Source organism: Jaculus jaculus, chromosome 1 (assembly GCF_020740685.1).
Source record: "Jaculus jaculus isolate mJacJac1 chromosome 1, mJacJac1.mat.Y.cur, whole genome shotgun sequence".
Lineage (NCBI taxonomy): Eukaryota > Metazoa > Chordata > Mammalia > Rodentia > Dipodidae > Jaculus > Jaculus jaculus.
In genome coordinates, this window is record NC_059102.1 from 55,115,917 (window position 1) to 55,132,980 (window position 17,064).

Sequence of the window (17,064 nt, forward strand, 5' to 3'; positions counted from 1 at the left end):
GATGTGGTTCTGGTCCCTGTGGCTTGGAGATAATAGAATTTTTGTACATCAAAAAAAAAAAACTTGAAATATGCATCATTTTTTCTTAGCAATTCAGTGCAGCTGCCTTAAACAAAAGCACACATGGGCAAAACAAAGGCGTGCCTCAGAACAGTCTATGTGAGCAATGCTCTTGGGGGTAGGGGGAAGGAAGGAGAAAGTACCTTCTGTACCCTTATTTCTCCATGGCCAGGGAGGAGATTAGGTACTGAGAAGATGACTCTGGAGCAGCTTTGATAGCTCTGCCACGTTGGTAAGTCCAGAAGGAAGTAAGCAATGTACAGGCAAGTGAGAAAGATGTTAAAGATACAACCAGCAGAGGTTGTCTCAAAATACCCTGTGAAGAGAGGATCCCATGCTGCAGGGAGGGGAGAGGGGGCTCAACAGATCAGAGCTCTGCAGAAGGTGTTGGAGGGGTTGGTGTATGAGACTCAGGAAAAGGCTTAGATATTGGAGGAGGCTCTTCCTACTTTCACATGTGATTTTCCGATTTGTCGGTTGTGTGTGTATGTGTGTGTGTGTGTGGGTGGGTGGGTGGGTGGGTGGGTGGGTGTGTGCAAATAATTCTACATGATTTCTCCCTATTGTAACATGTCCTGGCTCTTTCATTTAGTAACTGTATGATTTGGAGAAAGTTTCTTTATTCACAAAGTGGAAATGTTTTCTAAAGGTTTAGTGGCATACTACATACATGTAAAAAGCTTAAGAACATGTTAAAGAGCAAAATATTTATTTGAAGAGCTGACAAACACGTACCATCTCTCAACTTCTCTCCAGGCAGTTAGTATAGTTTATTAAGCATGGAGTGGGAGCACTCAATATATACTGGGCACTGAGGAGACGCCAAAACACCACAGTATAGCACTGACCTTGCCCATGAACAATTTATCTGCAGGCAGGAAAATAACAGCCATACACTGATTGTGAGAGTTTGACCAGCAGCCCCAGATCGCATTCATGAGAGTGGTTTTCATAAGTTTACTGTAGAGCTGGCCAATTCTTGGTGTGTGTGTGTGTGTGTGTGTGTGTGTGTGTGTGTGTGTGAGAGAGAGAGAGAGAGAGAGAGAGAGGGAGCTCCAGTGGCCCTCATGTCTCTGCCCCCACTCAATTCTGGAGTTGCAGGTATGTAAAGCCACACTGGCTTTGTATGTGGGTGCTGGAGATCAGACTTGGGCCCTCATGCTAGTGCGGTGCATGCTCTTACCAGTGAGCCATCTTCTTCATCTTCATCAATCCTTTTTTTTTTTTTAATTTTTATTATTTATTTGAAAGCGACAGACACAGAGAGAAAGACAGATAGAGGGAGAGAGAGAGAATGGGCGCGCCAGGGCTTCCAGCCTCTGCAAACGAACTCCAGACGCGTGCGCCCCCTTGTGCATCTGGCTAACGTGGGACCTGGGGAACCGAGCCTCGAACCGGGGTCCATAGGCTTCACAGGCAAGCGCTTAACCGCTAAGCCATCTCTCCAGCCCCAATCCTTTTTTTTTAAATGTTATTTTCATTGTAGAGATCTTTTACTTCTTTGCATAAATTTATTTTTGTAACTACTATAAATAAGTTTGCCTACTTGGTCTGTTTTTCAGAAAATTCATTGTTTGTCTACAGAAGTGCTACTGATTTTCATATGCTTATTTTATACCCCATGGTCTTACTAGACTTATTTATTAGTTTATTTGAAATTTTACAGACTTTCTATGCATAATCTTGATTATTACTGTATCCATCTGAGATATTGGTCTGTATTGTTTTTGTTGTTGTTGTGCCCTTGTCTGGTTTTGGTATCTGGGTAACCCTGGCCTTACAGTATGAGTTTGGAAGAATTTCTTCCTCTTTGTTTCATGGAATGATTTTTAAAAGATTCATATTGGGTCTTCTGTAAATATTTGGTGGAATTCAGTAAGAAGTCACATAGTCCTGGGCTTTCCTTTAATGGGACACACTTTTATTACTGATTCAGTCCTGTGTCTCCATGTTGGTGTATTTGGGTTTTCTGTCTCACCCTCTCCAGGAACATTAGATTCAGGTGCTCCCACTAAGGTCCACCTATTAGTCTGACTTCCAGGATATAGGATTCTGTGATAACTGTTCAATTTGGGTTCAGTTTTGAGTCCCCCAAATTTCTCTCTTCCCTCAAGCCCTACCCTTCCTATTTTCTAAGCCTTAAGATGCTATTCAGTTATGTCAGCAGCTTGGGCTGATACAGCTTAGGAACTGCAAATGAGTGAGATCATGGTTGTCTATCTGTGATTGTGTGAGTTCACTTAGAATCAACTGTTCCAAGTTCAACCATTTTTCTACAAATTTCATTGTGTCATTGTTTGTTACTGCTGAGTAGAATTCCATTGTATAGATATACCACATTCATACAGTGATGGCACCTGGGTTGATTCCAGTTTCTAGCTACTATGAATAGCTAAAAGCATGGTTGAGCAAATATTTCTGAACTGAGGTGTTGTTAGGGTAAATGTAGAGTAAGGGAATAACAGGGTCTGTTGATAACTCCATATTCATCCTTTGCAGGAGTCTCCATATTGATTTCAACAGTGGTTGTATCAGCTTACATTCCCACAGAATAGAGTGTTCCTATTTCCCCACAGCCTCACCAATATTTGCTTTCATTTGAACTTTTATTGTTTTCTATCCTTACAGGGGTAAGGTGATTTGCATTTCCCTAATGGTTTGGGATGTGGAACACTTTCTTAAGGGTGTGTCAGCCATTTGTATTTCTTCTTCTGAGGACTTCCTATTTAGTCCTCTGCCCCGCTTTTGGAATGCATTGTTTGCTTTTTTAAAAATTATTACTAAATTTTTATTAACAACTTCCATGATTATAAACAATATAACATGCTAATGTCCTCCCTCCCCCCAATTTCTCCTTTGAAGCTCCATTCACCATCATATCCCCAACCCCTCTGAATCAGTCTCTTTTATTTTGATGTCATGATCTTTTCCTCCTATTATTATGGTCTTGTGTAGGTAGTGTCAGGCATTGTGAGGTCATGGATATCCAGGCCATTTCTGGGGGAAGCATGTTGTAAGGAGTCCTACCCTTACTTTGGCTCCTAAATTCTTTTCGCCACCTCTTCCACAATAGACCCTGAGTCTTGGAATGTATGACAAAGATATTATTGCAGTGCTGAGCACTCCTGTCACTTCTTCCCAGCGTCACAAAGCCTTCTGAGTCATCCCAAGGTTACTGCCCTCAGAAAAGAGAAGGTTCTCTAACAAATGTGAGAGTAGCATTAATATATGGGTATGAACATTAATAGAAGTGCTTACTGGGCAGTTTGATAAGCATAGTATATATATTTAGCCAGATAGCAGCAGACATTACACCCCTAGGGCTCATGGCTACCCCTGTTATAGGTTTTAAGTATCAGGGATGTATTCCCTCCCATAGAGTGGGTCTCCAGTCCAATTATGGGGCAGTTGGTTTCCCCCATAACAAACATGCCACTATGGTACCCGTTCTACAGATACATACTCAGTTTTCCTAGCACCATTTGCTGAAGAGGCTGTCTTTTCGCCAATGAGTATTTTTGGCATTTTGACCAAAGATCAGGTGGCTATAGGTACCTGGACTTACATCTGTACCCTGTATTCTGTTCCATTCATCTACATGTCTGCTTTTGTGCCAGTACCATGCTGTTTTTGTTACTATGGCTTTGTACTATAGCTTTAGATCAGTTATGGTAATACCATGAGAGGTGTTGTTTTCTTCTTTTGCTGAGGATATGTTTGGATATCTGAGGCCTTCTGCCATTCCATATGAATTTTCAGATCAATTTTTCAATCTTTGTGCAGGATGATGCTGGTGTTTGCATTAAATCTGCATATTGCTTCTGGTAGAATTGCTATTTTTACAATATTAATTCTACCTATCCAGGAGCATGGAAGATCTTTCTATTTTCTCAAGACCTTACCTATTTCTTTCTTGGGTGTTGTTATGTTTTCATTAGATAGGTCTTTCACATTCTTAGTTAGTGTCATTCCAAGGTATTTAATTTATTTTGTTTCTATTTAAAATGGGATAGTCTCATTGATTTCTTTCTCTGTATACCTGTCCTTTGCATATATAAAAGCTACTGAGTTTTGTGCATTGATTTTGTATCCTTCCACTTTGCTAAAGGAATTTGTCACCTTTAGAAGTTTTGATATGGAGAGTTTTGGGTCACTTATATATACTATCTTGTCATCTGCAAATAGAGCTAACTTGCCTTCTTCCTTTCCAATTTGAATCCCTTTTATTATTTTTTTTATTGTCTTATTCCTGTCTTATTTCTTGGGCTAGTATTTGTAGTACTACATTGAAAAACAGTGGTGAGAGTGGGTACCCGTCTTGTTCGCAATCTCAGTGGGAACTCCTTAAGTTTTTCCCCATTAAGTATTATTTGGGCTTTAGGATATTTATATAGAGACTTTATTGAGTTGAAATATAAACAGTCCATGCCTATTCTTCCCAGATCATGAAGTGGTGTTGTATTTTATCAAAGGTCTCATCTGCATCAATTGAGATGATCATGTGGTTCTTAAGGTTCAGTTTATTTATGTGGTGTATTATGTTGATTGATTTCCATATGTATACCATCTCTACATTCCTGGGATAAAGCTACTTGTTCAAGGTGTATAATGACTTTGATGTGTTGTTGAATTCAGTGTGCAAAGATTTTGTTTAGGATCTTTACATCTAAGTTCATTAGGGATATATGTCTGAAGTTTTTTTCCTTGTTGCATTTCTGTCTGATTTTGTTATTAGGGTGATGCTAGCTTCATAAAAGGAGTCAGGGAGGATTTCCTGTTCTCTGAAGTTGCACAATAGTTTGAGAAAAATTGGCCTCAGTTTTTTTATGAAGATTTGATAGAATTCAGCTGAGAAGCCATCTGGCTTTTTCTTTTCGGGGAGGCTTTTGATTACTTTTACTTTCTTTTTTTTTTTTTCTCAATTTTTATTAACATTTTCTATGATAAAAAAAAATATCCCATGGTAATACCCTCCCCCCCCCATATTCCCCTTTGAAATTCCATTTTCCATCATATCCCTTTGCCATCTCAGTCTTTCTTTTATTTTGATGTCATGATCTTTTCCTCCTCTTATGATGGTCTTGTGTAGGTAGTGTCAGGCATGGTTAAGTCATGGATATCCAGGCTATTTTGTGTCTGGAGGAACATGTTGTAAGGAATCCTACCCTTCCTTTGGCTCTTACATTCTTTCTGCCACCTCTTCCACATTAGATCCTGAGCCTTGGAAGGTGTGATCGAGATGTTACTCAGTACTCCAGTCACTTCTTTCCAGCACTATGATACCTTCTGAGTCATCCCAAGGTCACTGTAATTCTGAAAAGAGAAGATTCTCTACTCAAAGTGAGAGTAGCGTTAATATAAGGGTATAAATATTAAGAGAAGTGCCTACTGGGCAGTTTGATAAGCATAGTATATACATTTTTCCAGACATCATCAGATGTTACACCTGTAGAGCTCATGACTACACCTGTTTTAAGTTTTCATTATCAGGGATGTATTCCCCCCCATGAGCGGGCCTCCAGTCCAATTGGAGGGCACTTGGTTTCCACCATGACAGACGTGCCACTATTGCACCTGTTGGCTCATTTGGCCTGACTGGCCAATTATAAGGCTTGCAGTATCCACTGTTGAGTATCTTCACTTTTCGTATCTCTTTCTCCCATTGAACCACATGTAGAATGGCTTCTTCCAACTTTCTGACAGCTGGTCTACATGGAAGAGGTTATCAGCTCAGTTCCAGCAGGATTTCTCAGTGGCCTTGCCGCCCAAGTATATGGAGTCTTCAGAAATAGGGTCTTACCATCAATTCCTGGCGGGAAACCAAGGGCCTTGGCAATGGTCTATAATGTTTTGGGGACATCAGGGACCTCCCTGGCCAACAACTCATATCTCTTTGGAGGGCTCTATCATTTTCTTCAATCAAGTTAAGCTTACTGTCAAAAGCTGAATGCTCTAGGATACAATTCTGTTCAATTTTAGTGATATAATTGTTGGTTCTTTGATAGTTTGATTTAAGTTTGCCATTTTTTTTTTTTTAACCAGGGTATCATTGGTTGTTGTGGTTTCATTTTGGGAATGAATTTCTGTTGATTTCTGTGTGATTTCATTGGAAGCTTCCATTGTAGTACTAGGCATCCTTAGAGGAGATCTCTCAGTTTTCTGGCTTTTTTTTTTTTTTTTTTTTTTTTTTGCATTGTCTACCCATTTTAGGAAGACTCTTCATTTTATTGAGGAGGAAGCAAGTTTTTGTCCTTTGGCTCATTCACCCTCTGTGGTGGTTTGATTCAGGTGTCCCCCATAAACTTAGGTGTTCTGAATGCGAGGTTCCCAGCTGATGGAGATTTGGGAATTAATGCCTCCTGGAGGGAGTGTATTGTTGGGGGCGGGCTTATGGGCTTTATAGCCAGTTCCCCATGCCAGTGTTTGGCACACCCTCCTGTTGCTGTGTCCCACCTTATATTGGCCAGGGGGTGATGTCCACCCTCTGCTCATGCCATCGTTTTCCCCTGCCATCGTGGAGCTTCCCCTCGAGCCTGTAAGCCAAAATAAATCTCTTTTTCCCAGAAGCTGCTCTTGGTTGGGTGATTTCTACCAGCAATGCGAACAGGACTGCAACACCCTCTGACTCAGGTGAACAGGGATGTTGGCACCTTGTGGCAAGTCAGGATAACAGCAAAAGGCCTGATTCCACAGGTCACACAGGGACCAGGCCTCCCCAAGCCAGGCACAATGGGACCTACCAGGACTAGCAAATTGGAAGGAGCAAAGGAACAGGGATCTTGCCTACTTGGTTCTGTGCCTTATAACACACCAACCAGGCCAGGCAACTCAGACCTGGGAGATGGGAGAAGCATAGAAATGGGTCTGTCCTACTCACTCCAGACTGCTGTGCCCACCCACACACTGTCCACAAAAGCAACTCAGGCCTGGGAGGTGAGAGGAGTCCATAAATGAGAGTGACCTACTCACCTCACACTGCTGCACCAACCCACACACTGTCCATGCAAGGAACGGGGAGTTGGGAGTAGCCCAGAAATGAGTCTGGCCTTCTCACTCCAGACTGCAGTGCTCACCCAAACTGTCCACACATTAGGCTTGGCTAATACTGTGATTTAAAAAACTGTCACATATACACTCCTTGAATATGTGGTACTTATTCAATATTACTTCATATTTTTAGAGAGAGCATCAGTGAGAGAGAGACAATTAGTGCATCAGGGCCTCAGCCACTGAAATCAAACTCCAGATGCTTGTACCACCTAGTGTGTATGTACAACCTTGAACCTTGGCTTATGTGGGATATGGAGAGAGATGAAACATGGGTCCTTAGGCTTTGTAGGCAAGTGCCTTAAGCACTAAGCCATCTCTCTCCAGCCCTTCTTCATTTTTTTAAAAAAAAAAGTTTATTTTTATTTATTTGAGAGAGACTGATAGACAGACAGAGAGAAAGACTGAAGGAGAGAGAGAGAGAGAGAAAGAGAAAGAGAATGGGTGCAACAGGGACTCCAGCCACTGCAAACGAACTCCACATGTATGTGCCACCTTATGCATCTAGGTTACGTGGGTCCAGGGAATAAAGCGTTGAACCAGGGTCCTGAGGCTTCACAGGCAAGTGCTTAACTTCTAAGCCATCTCTCCAGCCCTTCTTCATTTTTTTTTTCTTCAATTTATTGTTTGATGTCTCTTCATAATGAGATTTAGATTACATTATAGCCAGAAATATTACCTGAACAGATACTGTATTCTTCTCATTGCATTTATCAAGAAGTATGTGATTTTGCTTTGTTTCATTAAGTGGTTAACTTCATTAAGGTAATTTATCACATGTCTCTTCCTATAAAGTCATTCTTTTCCCCTTTGAAATGATTTTATTTTGTGAAAAAGTACTTCCAAACTACATACATATCCCATTCTTCATTAAATATTTATTTATTGGTTTATATTAGAATGAACCCATGCTTTCATATTTAATGGGCCATGTTATGGTGTGTTTCTAGTATTATCTACTTCAGTTGTCAAATTCTCTTAGACTTGGCCATTGGAATCCCCTTCAAAGTGGCTTCTGTGTCATTGTGGCATGCACCTTTTGTTCTTACCTCTTCCTTACTCTCTCATACAAGAAGATGCTCTGCTTTCATCTCATACTCTGTCTGGCCCAGCCCTAGAAACAGGAATTCCTTAAAGAATCATCACTTCCTTTTGTTGTACCATATTTAGAAACCAAGATTTGTTCACTAAGGGATATGTACTGCTCTCTGGGGGTCACTTCTTTTGGGTCCTCCTAGTGCAATGACCAAGAGTAGATATAAGCTTATGTATACATACATATGTGTCTTCCTATTATCCATCTCTCTGTGTATATCCATCTACCCAATCATCTTGCTATCTGTAGATAATCATGAGGTTATATCAATGCTTATATTCAGATCCAATTCCTTTGATACCTGTGTTGATTTCTGTTATCCTTAATCCTTGTTTGATCAATGCCTTTAAACAAACCACTAAAATTCCAATATAACCCCATTCCTTATCGACCTAAATAGTAATTTTTGACAGAAGTTTTGAGACTAGAAAGGATTAGGAAAAGAATAAGAAGAAATCTGGTTTTCTCCGTGACTTATAAAAAAGTAAACTACACTAATAGACTTTTCTAATTTTGACTCACCTTGAGTCTTTGCAATGTTCTGTCCTTAGGTTTTTTGTTGTTTTTTTTTTCTCTCTCTCTCTCTTTCACTTGGAATCTTTGATAAGCTAATTTATTTTTCTGACATTAAAAAGCTTTGAAATGCTAGGAAATTTCTTAGGACATTCCTTTAATTTCATTTTCTTTGATTTCTACAGGAAGAATATCAGACTTTCTCCCAACTTTTTAATAGTTTTCCTGTGCTTTTGATTGTAAATCCTTTAAGACTGATGGCTGGTTTTCAGTAGTGGACTTTCCTGATAAGATTGGGATGCAAGGGTCGCAGGACCATGCTTTCAGTAGTGAGGTTCAGCTCTGGCAAAAGCCATACTGTTTGGTAATACCATAATGAGCTTTCTCATAGCAACAGACAAAGGATTTCTAAGACTTCCTAGAATTTCAAGAAAAAAAAGAAAATTGAACCAAATATCTTTTGTTAGCCCATTACTAGACAGAGCTAGTCTTAAAGAATAAACCAGTGTCACTACCACTATCTTTCATCTCCTCATGTCCAGACTAACCCCGTAGAATTTCTCAAAGCCCACAATAAAGCTAATTTAAAAGACTAATCTGCCTTGGGAAAACATTTGTTCCTTATTAAGCAGAGGTGGAATTTGGGGAAGTGCCTTATAGATGTCTATCATTCCATCAACTGTGATAATTGTCAGCTGTCTGAAACCCAGAGGATGGCCTTATGAGTAAATGAAGTCTATCATTTTTGCAGGTGGGGAAAGCCTTTATTCTCTTGCCACATCACTAGCTCACTTTCTTGACTCCTGGAGGACCAAAGTACATACATTGCTAATAGGTATCTTGGTAGTTGCTTAATTTTGGAGGTAACCATTTTACAACTATGATTGCTTCCTCTGACAGACTGTACCTTGGATCTTCTTTACTTCACATTTACATTCAAGCTACCCATCTTTCACCAGCTTTCCTTCCACTTCTGCTTAAGGAAGATATAACTTATGGACCTAGATCACTCTGCAATGACTGGGATATGCCTGTTTACTCAAGTACCCATATGAACACATATTCCCACAGTGTATGTGTGCTTTTGAATGCGGTTTGATTAACTTGGCTATTCTTGGAACAAATGTTGCCACTTTTTAAAACAATGGACTTACATACTGATTTAGCATGTATATATGTGTGTGGTAAGGGCTTGTGTGCTTGAGGGGGTCAAATAACCTTGAAGTGTTTGTGCTCTTCAACCACCGTCTTTGAGTCAGGGTCTCATTGTTATTGTAAATGAATGTCAGGCTAGCTGGATCCCGAACTTTGGATTCTCCTGGCCCAGCCTCCCATTGTCTGTCATAGGTGTGCTGGGACCCCAGATATATGGGCCATTTTGAGTCCTGCTGTATTGTGGGAGCTGGGGAGTATCAAACTCGGGTTGGAAAGTTTTGCAAGCAAGTGCCTTTAACAACTGAACTATCTCTTCAGCACCCCAATTTTGCCACTTATGAAGCTTCATAGAGAAGGGAAGAGGAAAAATAATGAAAGTTTTAGTTGCAGGGTTTTTTTTTTTTAGTCTTTTATTGCCTCAGCAACTGGCCATTGTGGAACTGTGACACCCAAATGAATCACACACTTCAACTATATCATGGGTTCTGGTGACCCAGGGAGAACAAAGGTCATCCATTTTTTTTTTTCCAAATTAAAAACTAAACTGTCTAAAAATAAAGAGCAAATGATCATGCTTTCATAAAAATGGAAAGGCATATTTGTTGCAGGTGTACAAGTGGACATCTATCTGGGCCTGTGATTAGAGCATTCATTCATTTATTCATTCATCTACTCTGAAAATATTTATTGGGTGTCTTTCAGGTGGACACTCTTGGCAATACGTTAGTAAGTAAAGGCAAGCATTGTCCTTTTTGATAAATGAGTAACATCTGGCTTTCCAGGAACAAAACCTCTGATGATTAGTATTTGCCTATTTCTGTGTTGGAAACATTACACCAAAGCTTCTTTCAAGCTGTCTGTGTCTTACACTCTCAGAATATGAACACAACCAGCAATTACCAGCCAGTTTGAACTGGCTTCTACATACCACTGATGTCCAAGAACTCATGGGCAAGTAAAAGAGACATATATTAAAAAATTAAACTGTCACTTCAACTTGTGATAAGGGCTGTAGAGAAGGGGAATATGGAATTATTATAGAATGAAATAAAGTTATATGAACTCAAGTGGGAAAACATTCCCTGGGTAACTAATATTTAAGCTCAGAATGTCAGATGTAAAATAAGCTGATCAGAGAAAAGGGAGAACATCTCAAACAGAAGTTTGGCTCATGCTGTAAATGGAGTTTGATTAATAAAGGCTGGTACCCAGTGTATTACTGGATCTGTCTGTCGTTTGTACAACTGGCTAGATAATACTACCAGAGAGAAGGTACAAGAATATTGTGTGTGAGAGTGTGAGTGAGTGAGTGTGAGTGAGTGTGTGTGTGTGTGTGTGTGTGTTTGTGTGTGTGTGTAGCAGAGAGGGAGAATCTTGGGCTTGAGAGTCTGCCCTATCTTGTAAAGTGGGTGTATAGGTACAGGTCTAGAACTCAGAATAGAATTTTGGTCTAGGGTACACACTCTGAAGTGATTTTCATGTAGATGTAGTCTGAGGAACCTCTCAGGCAGTAGACATCCTTTCAACATTTATCCAATTGTTTATACTATTTTTCCTGAAGATATTTTTGTTTGGGAGTGTAGCTCAGTGGAAGAACGTTTGTCTAGCATATGCAAGGACCAAGGTTGGATCCCTAGCAGCACAAATGAATTAAAAAATAAAAAAAGATAGCTGGAGAGATGGCTTAGTGCTTAAAGTGCTTGCCTGCAAAGCCAAAGGACTCAGGTTCAGTTCTCTAGGACCCATGCAAGTCAGATGCACAAGATGGTACATGCATCTGGAGATCATATGCAGTGGCTAGAGGCCTGGCATGCCTATTCCCTCTCTCTATCTACCTCTCTCACAAATAAAAAAATTAAAAAGATGTGTTATGAGGATTTTTTGCATTTGTATAAGGGGACAATATGACAAGAGTTAGGTAATTTTAAATTATATTCTTTGTTTCTGATTTTTAAGTTTTCCCTTAGAGGGTTGTGTTCACTTTAACACAATGCATTACATGAAATAAAAAATGTAAAGTCATTGTTGGCAGAGTTCCAAGTGCATGGAATTCAGAAAACGGCAACTGTCATTATCATTATATTACATCATTAATATCTCTTGATCATAATTGTCTAATTTCATTAACAGATCAACATTCTCAACATACTGAAAAGAAATTATGACGAATGGGTAAATTCCTAAGATATGTCCTTGGTGCTTGTGTGTATGTGTACATAAAGATGTAAAGAAGTCAAGAGGGATCATGCTGCTCTTGTCTCCCTCACCATGCAGTGGCTAGATTTAAAGAGAGAACCAGGTGGAAGCTCCATGAACTGCTGGGACCTAAACTTGGAAGTAACTCACAATCACCTCCCCATTCTTGGAGTCAATATAATCATAAAGCACTGCATAGATTCAAGGAGAAGGAAAAGGGACACCCCTTCTTGGTTAAGGAATAAGGGTTCCATAAATGCTTATATAATAAGAATTACAAATATGGTCATTTTTGGAAAAGAAAACTTGCCACAATAAGTCTGTCTCTTTTGATGCCAAATTTGCTGTGGAAATATGGAAAAATAAGCGAAATCCTCTCATAGCTGGATATAAGAATTATGGTTACCATAGCTGGATATAAGAATTATAGTTTCACCTTTAGTGACCAGATTCATGCATGATGAAAAGCAATAAAATGTCATGTAGCAAACAAGAAATATATAAAAATATGTTTAACTGTTGCATAAATACATGTATTGTACACATTCAGGGAGTACCATATGATACTTTGAAACATGTGTACATTGCTTCATATTTAAAGCTAGTTAAATACAACTATTTCCTCAAACATTTATCATTTCTTCCTGGTGAGAACACTAAATGCTTTCTATCTTTGTAAGATAGATGGGACATTGTCACCACTTATTCCTATCTTATGATGAAACAGTATAATAAAGTTCTTCCCTCCTATCTCACTGTATCTTACTATCCATTGACTTCACCTGCCCCTCCCCAACCAAAGAAATTTAATTTAGCTTTCCTTTGTATTATAAAATTTGCCTTAATATAAAAGGTGAAATGATGCATCCCAAGCATGAGAAAAGTCTACCTTTGCCTTGTCTGACCAGCAGTGGGTGGCTTTCTATTTGTTTTTTCCACTTAGCTTAGTCTGCAAACACAGGAACAGAAAGGCACAGGGAAATTCATGAGAATGAGTGCTTTGCTACAGAATTTTTAAATAATTTTCTTTCATGCACATCATTGTCTTCTTTCTCTACTAACCTCATTTTATACAAGACTGTGATAAAGATAATGTGTTGTTTCTGAGCCAGGTACATTTCTCAAGTTATTTATTTATCAGGGTTGAATCAAGTCCTCCATTTATATTCCTGCTGCCCTTGTTCTAACCAGAGCTTGTGAACATAGACAATTATTAACAGGGGCATTTACTAACCACTAGAGAGCTGTGTTTAGGGGATTGTCAGGACATATCCCATTAAACAGAAGAGTCTGCTAGACTCAAATCTCCTGATATTTTATGGGGTGCATGGATAGCTCAAAGAAGGTATAAATTATATCTGTAGGAATTCTAATTTTGTAAAATACTATTATTGTAAATTTTTATTTCTTTGAACATGTCCAACTTTCTTCCTCATTTGAGAAGTTAAAGTCATCATGTAATAGGAGCCTTAGAAGTTAATCTGTTTTGGCAGAATTTCCATGCAAAACAAACATATAAACATGAAGGCTGGGATGTAGTTCTGAGGCTTCACTTGCCTCCCATGCCTAAGGAATTAAATTAAATCCCTAGTCCCTCTCTCTTTCTCTCTTTCTCATACACACACACACACACACACACACACACACACACACACACACACACAATTTTATTGAAAATCAAAACCAGATTTTCATAGTCTTATAATGTGAAAAAATGGTTTTTATTCATGGCTATATAAATTAGTTCAATTAAATTTTAATAAAACCTTCTTATCCTGAGTATTTTTCTTATTTAGACTGGAGACAACCATTCAGTCAAGATTTTATTTTTTCAGATATGTATTGGAATTGAAACATGTAGTCATCCTTCTCCTCTGAGAATTTTAGTGCCAAAACAGTATAATAAGTAAATTGATGCCCTCTTCATGTTTGAAATTGAAAGTATGAATGGAATCCAACTCTTGTGTGCCCGCATGTGTATATTCATACTTGTTAGGGGCATTTACTCGTGTCCTCAGCACAGTCTCTTCATTGTAAAAGTCATCAGTTAAGATGGTCAGCTCGGCTGCTCTTTAGAGTTCTCCTAAAGGGGCTTTTATAGAGTACTAAATCTTGGACCCCACATTCTAAAGTGCTGCCTCACAGGCCAAGAAGTAGGTTAGGAAATCTTTTTTTTTTTTTTAAGTTCCCCTTACAACTCTAGGTGTTAGTCCGATGTGAGAGTGCCTTACCTGGAAGACTAATTCTGCGGCATAAAGTGTTTGCTCTTAATTCTTTCTGCCACCTCTTCTGCAATGAACCTGGAGTCTTGGAGGGTGTGATAGAACTGTTTCAGTGCAGAGCACACCTCTGTCACTTCTTCTCAGCACCATGGTACCTTTTGAGTCATCTCAAGGTCACTACCATCTGAAAAGAGAAGCTTCTCTAACCAAAACTGAGAGTAGCATTAATATATGAGTATGAATATTAAGAGAAGACCTTACACCCCTAGGATTCATGACTACCCTGTCATAGGTTTTCAGTATTAGGCATGTATTCCCTCCTATGGAACAGGCCTCCAGTCCAATTAGAGAGTAGTTGGTTTCCCCTCGAACAGACATGCCACTATTGAACCCATTGGCTCATTTGGCCTGGCTGGCCAAATATATGACTTGCTGTGTCCACTGTTGAGTATCTCCACTGGCAATTTCTCTCTCTCCATTGAACTGCATGCAGAATGACTTCTTCCAGCTTTCTGTCAGCTGGTCTACATGGAGGAGGTTTTCAGCTCAGCTCCAGCAAGATTTCTCACTGACCTTGCAGCCCAAGTATGTGGAATCTTCAGGAATAGGATCTTCCCATCTATTCTTTGTGGGAAATCAAGAGCCTTGGCAATTCCCTGTAATGTTTTGGAGACTTCAGGGACATTCCTGGCCAACAACGTACTGAAAGGTATCCCATCCCTGGCCCTAAAAATGTTTTAGTAGCAATCTATGGCTTTTGGGTATTCCATTGTTCAAATAAGTATGTTTCCCTATGACTTATTCATACCCTCTTAGATTTTTTTTAAATTTTTATTTATTTATTTATTTGAGAGCGACAGACACAGAGAGAAAAACAGATAGAGGGAGAGAGAGAGAGAATGGGTGCACCAGGGCTTCCAGCCTCTGCAAACGAACTCCAGACGCGTGCACCCCCTTGTGCATCTGGCTAATGTGGGACCTGGGGAACCAAGCCTCGAACCGGGGTCCTTAGGCTTCACAGGCAAGCGCTTAACCACTAAGCCATCTCTCCAGCCCCCCTCTTAGATTTTGATTAGCCCTCCTTCTCACCTTTCCTTTACTCAATCTCTTTCCCTGACCTCACTTAGGCCTTTCCACCCCCATTAATTGATTCTTCTACTTACATATATCTAGTACCATCCTATTAAGTCCATATATATGTGGATCCTGGCTACAAATAATTGGACTTCTTTGTGAGTTGGAATAAAACTAAGTAGCAGAGTCCAGTATTCTAGAAAGGGGATATAAAGGGAATAGGAATGGAGGGAGGGCATTTGTATTTCTGAGCCTGTGTGGCCTCACTTAATTTTTCCAAGTCTCTCCATTTTCCTCCAAATTCTATTATTTCAGTTTCCCTTACTGCTGAGTGAAATTCCATTGTGTATATGTAACACATACTCATTAACTATTCATTTGATAGGCATCTGGGATGATTCTAGTTCCTGGCTATCGCAAGTAGAGCAGTAATAAAAAGTGGTTGAGCAAGTGTCTCTGTGGTACATAGTAGTCTTTGAGGTATATGCCCAAAAGAGGTATAGCTGGATGTAACGGCAACATGAATCAATTCCATAGAAACTTTCTTCCTGGATACCATTCTATAAATCTCAATAAGGGAAAGGAGGAACCTGAACATAAGAGCTCCATAGAAAGGTGGAGAAAGGGCTGGAGAGATGGCTTAGCGTTTAAGCGCTTGCCTGTGAAGCCTAAGGACCCCAGTTCGAGGCTTGGTTCCCCAGGTCCCACATTAGCCAGATGCACAAGGGGGTGCACGCGTCTGGAGTTCGTTTGCAGAGGCTGGAAGCCCTGGCGTGCCCATTCTCTCTCTCCCCCTCTATCTGTCTTTCTCTCTGTGTCTGTCGCTCTCAAATAAATAAATAAAAAATGAACAAAAAATATTTTTTAAAAAAAGGTGGAGAAAGCATAACCCTATTAAAACCATGGGCTTTTCCTGGTAATTCCTGTGGCCAAAATTGGATTCCACCCCACAGTGAAGTCAGGGAGACGCAAGGTCCACAAAATAACACAGACCATTGCCAAAATACTTGGTTATCTGCAAGAGGTAAAAGGTAAGACCCTATTGCTGAAGACACTACAGCCTGCTGCCACAAGACATCAAGTGACCATGCTGGAACTGAAAGGAAATCCAGTTGCCTCCCTGATAGCCCTCCTAATGCTAGAAAGTGCTGTAAGAGTGGCTGGAGAATAATAGTTGCCAACAGATTAAATAAGCAGAAGTTCTTGCAAGATATACAACATCAACCAACCAAACAAGAGGTACACACTTGTGCAACAGTGGCACACAACTATTCACATATTGGACATGAGGCCCACTCAGTGGGAGGAGAACTCACATCTGGCTCTGGGGACCAACCCAGATTCACTAAGACAGGAAACCAGTAGGCTCTAGAAAGGACCTCTACTGCTCTTTAACTAAGAAGAGTAGATATACACATCAATATATTTCTATAGAAACTCGACTTATCCCCTTCAAATCAAACTGTTGTCACTTTTGGTTATCAAATCTATTCTATCTTACACATGGTGGAGAGTACTGAGGAGAGCCAGGATATATCAATACATCAAGAAGAGAGAGCTGACTGCCTACCATGAAATGGGTCAACGCAACCTCATCTTCCCAGGACCAGAAGTCATTATTGGAGGAAGTGGTGGCATGAATACTGTTCTCAGGCTAGTCTGAAAAGCAGTTGTCCCAGATGGTGACAGACACTGTACTCA

The 17,064-nt window shown here is 39.8% G+C and overlaps 1 long non-coding RNA gene across 2 annotated transcripts in view; it reads left to right on the forward strand.

Annotated features, from left to right (window-relative positions):
• Positions 1-229: 229 nt before the first annotated feature.
• The window catches only part of LOC123462221, a 76,532-nt gene continuing 59,697 nt past the window's right edge, over positions 230-17,064 (forward strand). For both annotated transcript variants that reach the window (XR_006638162.1, XR_006638161.1), the window contains exon 1: positions 230-292. This is a non-coding gene — a long non-coding RNA (uncharacterized LOC123462221). The remainder of the gene's footprint in view (positions 293-17,064) is intronic.